The sequence below is a fragment of the Prionailurus bengalensis genome, chromosome B1 (assembly GCF_016509475.1).
Source record: "Prionailurus bengalensis isolate Pbe53 chromosome B1, Fcat_Pben_1.1_paternal_pri, whole genome shotgun sequence".
In the NCBI taxonomy this organism is placed as follows: Eukaryota; Metazoa; Chordata; class Mammalia; order Carnivora; family Felidae; genus Prionailurus; species Prionailurus bengalensis.
The window spans coordinates 3183138-3196924 of record NC_057344.1 but is presented as its reverse complement, the minus strand read 5'-3'; the positions used below and the strand labels follow the sequence as shown (position 1 = coordinate 3196924).

The window sequence follows — 13787 nt, the reverse complement described above, 5'->3', positions numbered from 1 at the left end:
CATGAACATCTCTTTCGATCTGTTTGTTATGTGTCTACTCACTCACTTTAATATTTTCAGTGTCCGTTAAGTATGACTATACTAAAACTTGTTTAGCCATTCCAAGGTCATAGATATTTTGGTTGTTTCCAAAATGTTGTTCTCATAAGCAGTGCTGCAGTGGCCATCACTGTTACTGTCATGGGTCCAGCAAAGTCCCGCTGTAGTTGTTGACTACTCAAAACCTGTACAGTCTCGCCTTCCCCATTAGGTTCTTCTTGCCTCGGTTGCCATGGATATCCTACCTCTAGAGCGTTGTCAGTTTTGAGGCATCTAGTCTTGTGACAAATTCTCATAATAGTAAAGAAGCTAAGGCACTAAGCAGATATAAGGTTAGATTATGGATCAGCCACCTGTGTCACATACTTTGTTTTATAAATTGGCTTATCCGAAGAGACAATTAATGACCTCCAAATTATTATAGAAATCCCTTAAAGGGGATGCCTGGGCAGCTCAGTCGGTTAAGTGTCCGACATCACCTCAGGTCATGATCTCAGGGATCGTGAGTTCGAGCCCCGCGTCAAGCTCTGTGCTAACAGTGTGGAGCCTTCTTGGGATTCTCTCTCTCCCTCTCTCTGCCTCCCGCCTGTCTCTATCTCTCAAAAATAAATAAATAAACATAAAAAAAAATCCCTGAGGGTATCTGGGCAGCTCAGTTGGGCATCTGATTCTTCAACTCAGGTCTTGATCTCGGGCCATGATTTGATTTTGGCTCAGGTCGTGATCTCACTTTGTGAATTCGAGCCCCACATCCCACTCTGTGCCAACAGTGTGGAGCCTGCTTGGAATTCTCCCTATCCCTTTCTCTCCACCCCTCCCCAACTCCTGCTATCTCTCTCTCACAAAATAAATAAACATTAATTTTTTTTTAATGCCTGAAAAGGAAGTGGCTAGTGTATTCATACTTTAGCAAATTTGTGATGGTGGTCCTCCTATAAATCTGAAATACTGTCATGTTAGTACAGACCCTATTTAAGTATATTCTCATGTATCCATAAATTAATTTTATTGTATTTATCCCAACCTTACATTATCTGACGAAAGGCATTCAGAGTGGGTTTTTTTTTTTTTCCTTTCCATAATTAATTGGTTGGTTGGTTGGTTGGTTGGCTGGGTGGTCAGTTGCTTGGCTTGCTGATTGGTTTTAGGAGTCATGTATATCTATTACGTAAGTACATTCAGTTCTCCAGTGTCACACTTTAAAATCTCCTCACATGATGGGCAGTAAAATGGCGTGTCTATAATATGGGGTAAACTACTCCTGGAATAGTAACCCTCTTCTAGGCTGTCTTCAACACATAATACATTTTCTGCCTCCATGAATTTCAAGAAATAAGCATCATTCACTTCGATTTAAAGTAAGTAACTTTCCATAATTGTATCCATTTCAAAGAAAACTCACATTTAAAAATTAATGAAAATAGTTCTGTTCTTCCATACCGATGTTCAAAGTGGAGTTACTTTTTATGCGCATTGAATTGACCTAGAGTAAAACACAGTTTACGTGGACCCCCTGACCCTACAGCGGGCACATGTGGGTTCTGTGAGTGGAGTATGTCAGTGCAGACATTCCTGCGTCAGAACAGACCTGTACAACGCACGTCAGATTTGAATCCTCTTAACTTAAGAAAATGTCTTCTGCATCAGGATCCGCATGTCTGCCCGCTTCCGTTTGTCTGATTCAGGCTAACCCAGTTCTGACGATGTTTGCAGTCTACTTAGGGCGATTTAATTTTCTGATGTCTAAAGGAAGGTTAGCACAGTTCAGAAGGACCTTTACAAGTGCCTAAAAATGCTCTTTCTAAAAAGACATTTTTGAGAACCCCTTAATTTGGCATATACTACTTATTTAAAGTGTAATGGAGATTTAAGATTCCTGTATTTAAAATACGTGAAACCTCAAAGTCTGTGTGCTGATCTGATTTTTAAGGAGAACGTTTACACCATATAGGTGGTATAAACCATCAGTTTTCAAGCTTCGTATCAAGACATTTTTCAACTTTGCAGTAATTCTCTGTCCTTCCTTCCAAACAGTAGTGCTGTTTCCCTGTGGATAGCCCTGCTCTCTGTCACAGAACTACACCTCTGTGTCTCAGAGGGGGAAGGATTCCACTGTGACTGTAAAACTGCTTTTGCACGATTGCTGTAATGGCCTCCTCATTCCGTCCAGTACTTCAGAACATGAGTCCACAAAATCCCCTTCCTTGTAGTCAAGGCTCTGTCATGGAGCATCTTTCCCATTCTAGACCTGGGGCGTCAGTGCCCCTGCAGGATTGGGGAAATCTGTCCTCGGGTCCAACAATGACTGGCCTCACTTTCCAGTGTGTAAAACCACGTCTGGAATTTGGAAAGCGGGATGTCCTGAGGTGCCTGTGTCACAGTGGACATGATGCTTACAACCACAGAGAGCATCAGATCCAGGCTGGCCCCAGGCTTGAGCCCAGAGGGGATGGGATGCCCTGCAGTGAATAATTCTTGCCATCAGTCACGTCTGTATGGCACAGAATAACAAAGCACACTGTGGTTGAGTATCAGACCTCAGCTATGAATAGCAAAGACCATTATTTAAAAAAAAATACCTTTTTATATCTCTATTTAAAAAAATCTGAAAAGATGGGATGCCTGGGTGGCTAAGTCGGGTTGAGCATCCAACTCTTGATTTTGAATCAGGTCACGATCCCCGGGTCATGGGATCAGGCCCCACGTAGGGCTCTGCACGGAGTGCATATTCTCCCTGCTTGAGATTCTCTCTCTCCCTCCCACTGCCTCTCTCTCCCACTTGTGCACTCTCTCCCTGTCTGTTAAACATCTGGAAAGGAATTTACCAATTCTGAAGTCATGAGTAGGGAAGTAAAGGGTGCTAAGCAAGCCTGGTTGTGATGGAAGTCACATATCCAGTAAAATCTATTTTGTTCTCCGAGGTTCCCAGAAGACAGATAAGTTTGTTTCATCCACTGCCTCCTGGATCACTTACCCACTGTGTCTACCCAAAGGCTTAAAGCCAATGAATTTTCAGGCTCATGAATTTTAAAATGTATTTTGGCATAAAAAGTGTATTCACTTGTTGGAATTTCCAGATACCTTAAAGATGGGAGTGGGTGGGAGATGCTACAGCACAGAAAAGAAAGTGCCAGAAGATATTAGCTGATTTTGCTGGAGAGATCAACCGATTTTAGAAACGGAAAGGCATTTCGTCCACTGTTGTGCTGAATCCTTAAACACTCCATGTCACAGGCTCTGTTACTAGAGTTTTTGCCTTAAAGGTAAGAAAACGGAGCCACGAAGAGGTAAAGTGTACCTCTTTCACCACTATCCAGCGCTGCCTCAGCTCTGGAGGCGGAGGGAGACCGGTGCTTACGGTAGGTACAGGCTCGTCCTGACAGGTGGCTGGCGCATCCTGAGAACAGGTGTTACTGTGTTCCCGTTGAGATGTGAGCGGGGATGTGCTGAGAGGGCCGGTGGTGCGACGCCGTTCTCCATTTCCAACCAAGGAAGCAGACGTCTCCACCACGTACACACGAGCCGCGTGTGCCCTCTTTGTGTGTCTGCTCATCACGTAGTTACGACGTCCGTGGAGTGTCTGCGTGTCATCTGTCTAGGGCCTGGGAACACAGTGGTGCCCAGACCAGGTGCCGATAGGTGCCACGAAAAGCAAACAAGTCAGTGAACGGGTAAAATTTAACAAAGGGATAGAGGTTGATGAGGTCAAGGTCATGGAGTGTGGGTGTGATGTGTGCCGGAGACTGTGTGCAGGGCTGTCGCCGGAGCTGAGCCTTGGAAGATGTGAGGATGGGGGAGGGGAGGTCAGTGTAGGCAGTGCCAATGTCCTGTGGTAGGAGTGAGTTGCACGAAATGAGAAGCACCAGAAAGGCCAGTGGGGTTGGAATAAGTGGGTGAGGGCAGAAGTGGCAGGCGCTCAGATTTTGGATACATTCCTGAGGAAGAGGCTTCGGAAGACTTGCTGATGATTGAGTATGGGAAGAAAAGATCCAGAAGGTTAATACACAGCTCCAAGGCTTAGGAATTGGGCAGCTGGAGGGATGGCCATACTGTGGCCCCTTGTTCCTACACCGGAGGCCTTTATTCCTTTTTCCTTTTCGTCCTTTACCTGGCCTTTTACCTAGAACTCTTCCCAATCAAAAATAAGGGAAATTATAGTAAAATCTAAGAACGGGAGCCTTTAAGGGGCACCTGTGTTGCTCAGTCGGTTAAGCGGCCGACTTCGGCTCAGGTCATGATCTCGCGGTCCGTGAGTTCGAGCCCCGCGTCGGGCTCTGTGCTGACAGCTCGGAGCCTGGAGCCTGCTTCCAATTCTGTGTCTCCCCCTCTCTCTGCCCCTCCCCTGCTCATGCTCTGTCTCTCTCTGTCTCAAAAATAACTAAAACATTAAAAAAATTTTAAGAAAAAGTTTTTTAACATTTTGTATTTATATTTGAGAGACATAGACAGAGCACGAGATGGTGGGGAGAGGGGCGCAGAGAGAGGGGGAGACATAGAATCTGAACCATGCTCCAGGCTCCAAGCTGTCAGCACACAGCCCAATGCAGGATTTGAACCCACAAGCTGTGAAATCATGACCCGAGCTGAGGTTGGACAATTAACCAACTGAGCCACCCAGGAGCCCCACTTTTTTTTCTTTTCTTACTATCATAAATGTTAAACACGTACAAGAAAAACATCATACATTTCTGTTAAATAATTGGTTTACGACAAAACAATTTATTTCTTTCATGAAGGTAGGCTCGGTGGCTTTGACTTACAGGTAGCAAATATATGTAAGTCAAATTACATTTTTCTCAAACTCAAGCTTATTAGTGTGAAGTAGTAAAGTTACTATGTAAATAGTAAATGAATAAGAATAGAAATAGAACCTACAGTTTTACACAGGATTGGAACGTATTTTCTTGTTGCATGATGTGGCCAGGCACAAATACAGGCACAACGATAGAAAAATAGCGCACACAAGTGTTGATCTCTTGCCCTCTTATAAATCTGTGTACATACAAGAAGTGGGGTTTTTATAACTACAAACATAAACCAAGTGTATCTCTATGTGAAAATTGCTTTTTTGCTTCACCATTTTTTGCTTCTCAGTGTAAATCTGACCTAAGCACACGAGACTTTCATTTTTTTTTTTTTTTTACTGAATGGTGACTTTCTGTCTTCATTCCTGATGCTTGAAAACAAGACGCTTGCTCACACATGTAAGAAATTCACCTTGCGGCTAAGGGGTTCCCATTTTCTTAGATATGGCAGAATGTTCCTCTTCCTCAGACTCCAGGGGCTGGGGCAGGGGTGATGACACCAGACCATAGTTCACATTCCTGTTCTTCCCTCAAAGTCCAGCTCTCCAGCTGAACAGAAGATTTGGAGAGAGAGTTCCTCACCCAGCTCTCCACCTCTGTGAAGAGAGGGGAAATACTAGTTGGTCCCATTCTGTGGTTTTTCCAGAAGGTTTGAAAACGACAGGCGGTATATGATGCCCTTCCCTGTTCTAGACCCAATCATCACTGGAAACGTTTTAGGATTTTCTTTTGCAGCATGGTTTCTCCAATGTTCCGATTTCCATTTAAATTCAGTTGTATGATTGTATCAAGCCAAATCATTTTCTCCACGGGGCTAAGGAAGCCACTTCAGCGGGTTCACTTGATGAGAAAGGACTGCTAACGCTCATTTCTTCCGCTTTTTCATTGTCAGTAACATTCTTTGTCTCAGTGTCCAGTCTTGAAACATTCTGAAACTTGTCTTTATCTTACCCGGTTAAGTATTTCTTACAGCATTGCTCAGAAGCTCTTCAGGAGGTACCCCACTGCAAAGCAAACAATGTGTGGTGAGGACATCAGGGTTTTTTTGTTTGTTTTTGTTTGTTTCTTTCAGCAGTAGAGGCAGAACCTTCCATGAGGTCAACAATCGATGGGAATGGTCTGTACAGATACTGACACGAGTTTCTCCAAGATCTCTTGTTTCCGGACAAGAGAGAAAATCATTAAATGCATCTTGGTCTTTGCTTATTTAAAGCAGAAAAAAAAATTCTTAAATTTCACCACGAGTTTTGTCAGTGGATCTTTTGACTATTGCCTTGATAGAGGAGCTGTTTTGTAGAGATCTTCCTCGGTATCAGGGACATGTTATCAACCTGTTGACTTTTGGAGCAGTGCAGAGTAGAAAGTTTTTTGGCTCCTTGTATCCTATTTTAGAATTCTCACTATATAGTCACTGTAGTTTTTCATGCCGCATTACTAAGGTTTCACCAACGGTTTGACTTTGCCTTTTCTGGTCAATAAATTCTGCTGCTAAATGACTTACTTCCTGAGCCTCTCCACCAGTGTGACTTTTTGTTCCTCAGCGAAAGCTTTACTCTATTTGAGATTCCAGTAGCCTTTAAAATAATCAGCGCAATTACCCATTGAGTGGCTTTGATTTGAAGTTAAGCATCCTCAATTTTGCTGAAGTCAGTACTGCGTTTGTAAGGTGTTTTCCAGTAGCGATGCACAGTGAATGGGACAACTTACATTCCCCACGTAAAACCCACGACAAACGGCTTTCGTTGTCAAGGCAGAGTTCCTTTGTGTTTCATGTAGCATTAGCTCAGTGAAACGATTCAAAAGGTTCTAATTCTGTATCACTAACCTTATCAGAATTGTCAGTAGACCTAGGATACTCCTCTTCTACTTCATACGTCATCTTTAGAAATTGCCACTTTGGTCCATCAGATACGTGCACATGACAGAAGTGGCAATAAAATATGAAACAACAGGGGGGCGCACATAATTAAATGAGCGGATAGTGAAAATATAGAAACTTCTTCCACCTGTCAATCCCCACAGTCCTCACTTGACAATATATACAGTAACATCAGTGTGTGATGGGTCCAGTTGGGTGGTGGTGGATAAAAACCCCTCCTTTACAATGAAATTCTTGTCTCAATATTTTATCGCACAGTGAAGCTTCTTTCCTTTATGAGACATTCAGCGACACGCTAAGGGAAGTTTGGGGAGATAATTCAGAGGAAAGGGAACACCATCAATATGGCTCTGCATTCATCGGCCGGCTCCCAGCCTCATGTCAGGAATCAGCAGTGCATTCACCCCATGAGGACACTCTCTGCCCTAGTTTGGGGAAACTTCCACCAGCGGATCCCTCAGTCAGTGTCCATCACCCTGAGCACCGGCACCGTGTAGCGGGTCAAGTTGAAAACACCAGTCTCACGCAAAACCGCCTCCTGTGATTGCCAGTTAAGGAAACTCAGGCATTGAATGGTTCCAGGCAGGAGATACTGGTCGTTCAGATGAGTTAAGTGAGAGTCAGAGGAGGTATGGATTTGAGAGTTATTCCGGGGGTGATGCTACTAGGATACTGCAGTGGGAGTTAGGACTTTCTTTAGACGGTTCTGTGAGTGAGTGTGGGGAAAGATGAGAAGGAGATACTCTGAAGAGTATGCGGCAGGACGAGCACTAGGTTTCTCCTGGCCTCCCCTGCCCATCTTCCTTGGGCACAGGGCTACCACGTTAGCAGCCACGAAACAGAGCTCCTGTGCCCTTGCCTGGAATTGGACTTTCTAGCCGCCGAGTCCAGAATTCCACTGGTCTTGTGTTTCTGAATCTACTGGGTTCCTCATCAAGAAATCAATGGCATAAATGTGGGAGTTTGGGGGAAGTATTGACGTGCTTACTGGAGCTGAAGCTTCTTGGGGCTTTTCTGATTTGAGCGAGGGGATATGTTTTCCAAGAGAAGCAAGGGCACGTTACAGGAAGCCCGGAAGGGAATACTGTATGGTTCTGGCGTGCACCAGGAAGTCATGTGTGAAGTCCGATGCCTGTGAGGACGAGTCCAGAGACCCAGCCCCAGTGGAGGAAACAATTAATTCCAGCTTCCTAGGGGCCAGTTTATAGTCACATACTGAATCAAAAACCACTAAAATCTGACAATATCTATATTATCTTTAGAAAACAAAATTATCAAATGAGGAAAACAAATTGATCCAAATGTATAAGACCTCTAGTTTTCCTTTCTAGTAGGGTACTTTTCTGGTTTTGGTATCAGGATAATGCTGGCCTCAAATAACGAGTTTAAGAGTCTTCTCTCCTTGTTTGTTTGTTTGTGTTTTTTTTTTTTTTTGGAAGATTTTGAGAAAGATTAATGTTAATTCTTCTTTAGATGTTTGGTAAAATTCTCCAGTGAAGCCATATGGTCCTGGTCTTTTCTTTGTTGGGAGATTTTGGCTTACTGATTCAGTCTCCTTATTAATAGCAGTCTGTTAATAACGATTTTCCATTTCTTCCTGATTCAGTCTTATAAACTGTAGGATTCTAAGAATTTTTCTGTTTCTTCTAGGTTGCCCAGTTTGCTAATGCATAATTGTCCATAGTAGACTTTTATGATCCTTTGTATCTATTATGGTATCAGGTGTAATTTCTCCTCTATCATTTATAATTTTGTTCATTTCAGTTCTTTTCCTTTTTTTCCCTTGGTCAGTCTAGCTAAGGGTTTGTCAATTTAGTTTATCTCTTCAAAGAACCAACTCTTAGTTTGGTTAGCCTTTTCTACTCTTTTCCTGTTCTCTATTTCATTTATTTCTGCGCTAATCTTTATCGTTTCCTTTCTGTGTTAATTTGGGCTGAGTTTGTTCTCGTGGGGGTTTCCTTAGACGGAACTCCCCTCCTTTGTCTTGCTGACTTTTGACAATGGAGTCAAAATGTGTCTCGGGGCAGCCCAACGCACGATCAACCTGTTTGGGGTCCTTTGAGTCTAGGGGATCTGGATGTTCATTTGTCTCCTCTGGTTCAGGAAGCTTTGGGCCATTATTGTTCTAAATATACTTGATGGCTCATTCTCTTTCTTTTCTCCTGGAATTTCCATGTAAATATTCCTCCTTTTTACTGTGTCCCATAATTCCCATAGGCTTTCCTCACTCTTTCTCATTCTTTTTAAATTTCTGTGTCCTCTTTTTTTTTCATGTTAATTGATTTATTTTGAGAGAGAGAGAGCAGGGGAGGGACAGCGAGAAAATCCCAAGCAGGTCCGTGCTGTCAGCACAGAGCCTGACGCAGGGCTAGAACTTACAAACCATGAGATCATGACCTGAGCTGTAATTAAGAGTCAGATGCTAACCAGCTGAGCCACTCAGGTGCCCCTCTTTTCTCCCTCTGATTGGGCAATTTCCAATGTCTTATCCTCCAAATTGCCAGTAGTTTCTTCCATATGTTGTCAACTCTACTTCTGAAACTTGTGAATTCTTTAGTTCAATTATTGTTCATTTCAACTCTAGTTTTTGTGTGTTTTTTAAAAATTTTTTAATGTTTATTTATTTTGGAGAGAGAGACAGGGTGTGAGCAGAGGAGGGGCAGAGAGAGAGGGAGACAGAATCCGAAGCAGGCTCCAGGCTCTGAGCTGTCAGCACAGAGCCCAATGCGGGGCTTGAATCCAAGAACATTGAGATCATGATCCGAGCTGAAGTGAGGCGCTTAATTGACTGAGCCACCCAGGAGACCCTGTTTTGTTTTGATGATTGCTGCTTTCTTCTGGTTTCTCATCAAGCTTCTTGTTTTGTTCATGCAGAAAACATGGAACATTTCATCAATGTGTGTGTCATTCTTGCTCAAGAGCCATGCTAGTCTTGTCTTTATTGTTCCAGTTTTAGTATGTGTGCTGCTAGCCAAACACAAAGGTTGATGTGAAACTGTATGTGCCCCTTCAGTGCCTTTGCTGATGCCACTCAGTGCCCCTCCCCCTTGAATATGGCACATCGTGGGCTCGGCTCTTTTTCCTGTTGACACTCGCTCCATCCTGTAGCTTGAAATACTGTAGTGTATAGGTTGCCCTCTTCCAAAGATTTCTCTAGACAGATTCCCTACTCTGAACTCTACATGCATCCGGTTGTCTACTCAGCTCCTGCATTTACATGTCCAATAGGCATTTCAAGCATAGCTCGTCCAGAACAGACCTAGATTTTCTCTCCAAAACCTGTTCCTACCATCCTCTTCTCGGACAATGTCCGTTTCTCTCTGTCAGTTACGTAGGTTACAAAATAAACTCCATAGTGATTTCCAATTCCACCTCTCATACCCCGCCTCTCTCCGCAAACACCTACAAATACTCTACGCCCCAGAGCCGGTATCCAGCCCTCCCCCACTTCCGTGAATCACACAGAGGTCTCGGCAGCCATCGCGTCTCACCTAGATTATCGCAACTCTCTCCTGACTGATCCCCTTATTTCTGCTTTTGCCCCTCAACACGGTAACCAAAGCGATTCTTTTGAAAGTTGCTGTGTATCACTCCTACGCTCAGAACTCTCCGGCAACCTGTCGCCTGTCTCCGTAGAAAATCAGAAGTCCTAATGATGTTCTTCAAGGCTCCCCACAAGCCTCCCCCCATGGCCCCTCGGTCCCGTGTCCTGCTCCAGCCCCACACTGCCCCAGCTCATCGTCGTCCTCGTGGTTTCTCAAACGCATCGAGCACTCTGTGTCTCAGGGCTTCCGTCTTGTCTGTCCGACACGATCTCCTCTCGGATATGTGCAGACTGATCTGCCACGTGCTATAGATCTCTGTGCGGCCTGGGAGCAAACCCCTCCCTGCCTTCCACATCCGTCTCCCTGCTCGCTGCTTCTCCCTGGTACTGCCCCCGTGGGACACGCAAATAGTCAATGATGCGTCTGTTGCCTCTGACACCGCCCTAGAGGGCAAGTAAGGGCAGAGGCCACATCTGTTCCATTCACCACTGTATAGGCAATCCTAGAACTTTACTTGGAAAATGGCAAATGATCAGAAGTATTGTGGAATGACGACATAATGGAATTCTTACCTTCAGAGCTGTGGGGGGAAAATAATGCCGAGGGGCTCGAGCGAATGATGTATTTTACATAATGTCTTCCAGGCCCATCCACGCTGTCGCCAATGGCAGGATTTGCTTCTGTTTTAAGGCTGAATAATATTTCATTGCATGGATAGACTCTTTTCTTTTCTCATTCATCTGTCCGTGTACCTTCGGGTTGCTTCCATATCTTGGCTACTGAGAATAACGCACGGCCCCACTTCCATGAGGCATCTAAAATAGCTGAAGGTTTAGAAGTAGACATTAGGGTGGTGATTATCACGGGCTGGGGGAGGACCGCGTGGACGGTTCTTGTTTAATGGGCGTAAAATCACAGCTCTCCAAGACGAGTGTGTTTCAGAGATCTGCTGTACAACATCGTTCCTAGAGTTAACAATAAGATGTTGGGCAATTAAAAATTTATTGAGGGGCGCCTGGGTGGCGCAGTCGGTTAAGCGTCCGACTTCAGCCAGGTCACGATCTCGCGGTCCGGGAGTTTGAGCCCCGCGTCGGGCTCTGGGCTGATGGCTCAGAGCCTGGAGCCTGTTTCCGATTCTGTGTCTCCCTCTCTCTCTGCCCCTCCCCCGTTCATGCTCTGTCTCTCTCTGTCCCCCCCAAAAAATAAATAAACGTTGAAAAAAAAATTAAAAAAATAAATAAAAATAAAAATTTATTGAGAGGATAGATCTCCTGTTAACTGTTTTTCCTACAAAAAAGAGGGGGCACAAGGATCCTTTTGGAGGTGAAGAAAATGTTTACTACCTTCCTTGTAGTGATGGTGGCATGAGTGTATGCATGTGACTAAGCTCATTAAATTGCATGCATTAATTATGTGTGGGTTTTGTGCGCCAGTTATATCTCAATAAAGCTGAAGAAAGAAGAAAACATAATGCTGAAGAACTTAGGACAGCACCTGACAAATATTAGTTGATTAATAGATACTAAGTATGGATGTTAAGGTCAGAACCCTTAGGGTTCAAGTGTTTCATCATAACGTAACTCTAAAGGAATTTCCATAGGAAACAAAAGAGTCTGGTTGATTTTCTTTGTATTTTTAAAAATACTTATTTATTTTGAGAGAGAGAGAGAGAGAGAGCACAAGAGTATGAGCAGGGGGAGGGGCAAAGAGGGAGGAGCCAGAGAATCCCATGCAAGCTCCGTGCTGTCAGCGAGGAGCCCATTGTGGGCCTTGAACCCATGAACCATGAGATCGTGACCTGAGCCGAAATCAGAGAATCAGATGCTTAAGCTAACTGACCCCCGCAGGCGCCCCTCTGGTTAATTTTCTTAAAAGGATGTGGGGCAAAGTAAGATAAATATAATGTGTTCACAAATGCCAAAGTACACGATTAGGAAGAAATTTCAACTTTAAAAATGGTGTTAAGCTGTATCTAAAAATAAAGCCTTTTGTTTTTAAGGACATTCAGTGGCCGCACAGATGTGGTGCAAAAGCTCTGGGTATTTGTAACAGAAACTGTTAGCACTGAATTTAATTAACTCCCTCTGCTGCGTTGCCAGATGAGAAGTTTGCTTTGTGCGTAAAGTAAATCAGGAGGCGTTGGTTAAAATTCAGAGTTTAATAAGCCGGAGGCATGGGGGGAAGGCGTTTTTATCCAAGACTAAGCTGTCATTGTGTGTAACACCACCCGCTTAATTTCCATGCGTGAAAACTCTGTGGCAGACAAGCTTACGAACAACTCACACCAGAGAAACGTCCACTTCGAAGAGCACACCGTGCTCACCACAGCGCGGCCCTGCGTGGTTTGTTTCAGATGTGTACGTAAGAAGGATTTAAAAGATTGTTTCTCAATCTGGAAACGAGGTACATGGAACAGAAGACTTCCCATCTGTGCCTGATGTGATTGCGGCTGATTTAAAGGAGATCGTTTTCTAACTCTGTCTGGTTCAGGAACATTATCCACCGGAATCTCAAGGTGGCTCGGCACACTTCAGTTTTCTGTCGTTTTCCACAGGTGTTTTCTCCTTTTCCCTTTGTAATAAAGAGGCGGCCAGAGACTCTTAGCTTTGGGTGTTCTGTATCTTTAATTTTATGTCACAGCCCCACACTTGGTTCCACAGGCGTGTGACGGGACAGCCCAACAGTGAGGTAGTGACGGGAGCAGTTTTGAAGGTTTGGGGCGAGGGCGAGCTGCTTGGGTGCGTTGCATCACCCGACAGCCTCACTTTCACTGCCAGGCACAAAGCGAGCGTCTCTGCAGGTGTCCGTGCGTCACCTTCCTGTCTGCTCTGCACCAATTCAGGCCCTGGAAATAGAGATCTGCACACACACACAAATAGCCGCTGTCACCAAAGCTTCTAATCCAGTGGATGAAGACATAAGCCTGAACACAAATAACATATGATGAAACCCGGGACGGGTGGAGCGAGGCCTGCAGGGAAGAAGCCGTGCCCTTTCATCCGTGGTAGCCCTGGTGGTCTTCTGGGAGAGGGAGGAAGGACTAGTGATGGACCAGAGGTGGCCTGGGGGGAAAAAGGACTAGTGATGGACCAGAGGTGGCCTGGGGGGAGGAAGGACTAGTGATGGACCAGAGGTGGCCTGGGGGGAAAAAGGACTAGTGATGGACCAGAGGTGGCCTGGGGGGAAAAAGGACTAGTGATGGACCAGAGGTGGCCTGGGGGGAAAAAGGACTAGTGATGGACCAGAGGTGGCCTGGGGGGAAAAAGGACTAGTGATGGACCAGAGGTGGCCTGGGGGGAAAAAGGACTAGTGATGGACCAGAGTTGGCCTGGAGCGAGGAAGGACTAGTGATGGAGCAGAGGTGGCCTGGGGGGAGGAAGGACTAGTGATGGACCAGAGGTGGCCTGGGGGGAAAAAGGACTAGTGATGGACCAGAGTTGGCCTGGAGCGAGGAAGGACTAGTGATGGAGCAGAGGTGGCCTGGGGGGAGGAAGGACTAGTGATGGACCAGAGGTGGCC

The 13787-nt window shown here is 44.9% G+C and overlaps 1 protein-coding gene and 1 non-coding gene across 3 annotated transcripts in view; one reads left to right on the top strand and one right to left on the bottom strand.

Annotated features, from left to right (window-relative positions):
- CSMD1 (CUB and Sushi multiple domains 1) overlaps window positions 1-13787 on the top strand; it is a 2022422-nt gene that overhangs the window by 1480706 nt on the left and 527929 nt on the right. The window lies entirely within an intron of this gene.
- LOC122479225 lies at window positions 9597-9702 on the bottom strand. The gene has a single exon (XR_006296291.1). It is a non-coding gene; the product is annotated as a U6 spliceosomal RNA (small nuclear RNA).